The following is a 2,238-nucleotide window of genomic DNA, read 5'->3' on the forward strand; positions in this document are numbered from 1 at the left end:
TCAACATAGCAGATGGAGCTATCACAAGATCCAAAAAAGGGCTATGTTCATGTTCCAAGCCACGTTGTTCTTGTCTAGGAGCTAGGATAAGTGCTTTAGAAAATTCATTAGATAAATGGTTATCAATATCAACAAGTTCATATTCACTATCAGAAGCAAGAGGAATAACATTTTCATCATGAATAAAATTTTCATCTATAGCATCATCAAGATTTATAAAAATGGGGTCTTTAATTCGCACAGGATCAAGACCATCATGCATCTTATGTTTTGGAGATTTTGGAGAAAATGGAATAATGCTTGTTGAAGGTGTTTTTGGAGATTGCAAAGTTTGAGAAGCAGCTGCTTGAGCTCTAAGATGACGCTTTCATCGGCGTTCACGTGCAGAACGATTTTGTCTAGTCTTAGTAGGAAGTGAAGAAGATTGAGGAGGAGGAATGTTCTCATCCTTATCACTTGGGTGTTTAGGTTGTGGTCTCTTAGGCTGGATAATAGAAGAAGAAGAAGGTCTCTTCTCTCTATAAAAAGAAGGAGGAGGAACTGCTCCATATAAGGGAGGAATATTTGGTTTAGGAAGAAGACCAAGTCCATCATGACGAGGAGGTATAGGTCTACTCTTAGAAGGTTTATTAGGCATAGACATAATCACATCCATGGGAACGGGTTGGGAATCTTCTTGAGGAAAGACATTAGTTTTATCTTTCAAAGGAAGAACTTCCTTCTCAAGAATAATAGGAATATCAAGTTTGGGTGTTCCAGGTTCACTTAGAGATAGGATCATATCTGTTTTCCCCTTTTGATAAGATTTGAAAAGATGATCACTTCGCGGAGGAAGAGATTGGAATTGTTTAGGCCAAAAGTAATCAATAGGAACACTAGAAGTTCTTTCAACTGGTTTAAAGAGACTATGATTAACAGTAACGACTTCACCATTATGGGGAAATTTCAAACACTTATGAATAGGAGAAGCAATACCTTTCATATAAGATAGCCAAGGATAGCCAAGCTTCACACAAAATTGTTCGGATGAAGGAATAATAGCAAAGTTAACATCAAGGGATTTGTTATGGACCTCAATAGGCAATGTAATAGAACCAATTGTAGGAGAAGAAAATGCATCAAATAGTTTCACAATCACATCTATTTTGTCATAGATCACTTGATTCAATTGCAAAGTAAAAAGAAATTCTTCAGTAATAACATTAACCATGCACGAAGGATCAATAAGCACTCCACGGCAAGGTGTATTCTTGACTTTTGCAACTATGTATAAAGGACCATCAGGTGCCCTAATAGTTTCACTGGAATCAAATGTGATGGAAGGTTCTTTAAGATTTTCTTGCTGCTCTACAAAGTTAATCACATTCGGAGTCATAGACACAAGACCATCAGATGAAAGAGAGGAATCATTAGCCTCAATCGCATTAGAGGTATGAGAAGTATGAGAAGGTAATGGATCAGTAAAAATCTGAAGATTTTGGTTAGGAGGAGCTACAGATGTGTTGCCTTTATCATTCACTCCAGAAACAGAGATAGTATTATTATCAATCAAATCTTGAATTTTCCCCTTTAAAGGAAAACATTTTTCAGTATCATGCCCAAGCTGACGATGAAATTGACAAAAAGCTTTGTTATCAAAATAAGGTGAAGTAATCTTTGCAGGATCAATTTGCCTTATAGGAGGAAGAGTAAGCACATTTTGTTCCAATAACTTATTCATAATACTATGCAATGATTCATTCAAAGGAGTAAACTTTCTTTCTTTCTTGAAAAATTTAGAAATAGGAAGCACACCTGATGCTGCATTCACATTGTTGTTGATGATGTTTTCATTGAATTTAATGGAATCTCTGAGCAAAAGTTGTTGGGACGATGGCGCCCAGCACCACGGTCCTCCGAAAAATCCGCGAAATGAAGGGGGATCTGTTCGTCTCTGCACAAGGATTCCCGATCTTCAATTTCAGCCACGTACCTGCAACCTACACACAGAAAAGCGAAGACGATTGGGGGGTTAGGGATTAGGGGTTTGCCTTTAGGTCAAACCCTGGTTTTGGAATTAACCAAGAAATGAGCAATGCTGTAAATGTAAATGTCTGTAATGTAAAACAAGTACTAATACCTTGTTCTAAGGATGTTTGTATCCTTATGTGCGAAGGTTTAGATGTTGTTGTTTGTTGTATGTTGTAGTAGTATGTAGTAAGTGATCTCCTCTTCAATGGTTGAATCCTTGTCTTGAAT

This window comes from Cryptomeria japonica, chromosome 3 (genome assembly GCF_030272615.1).
Source record: "Cryptomeria japonica chromosome 3, Sugi_1.0, whole genome shotgun sequence".
Taxonomy (NCBI): Eukaryota; Viridiplantae; Streptophyta; class Pinopsida; order Cupressales; family Cupressaceae; genus Cryptomeria; species Cryptomeria japonica.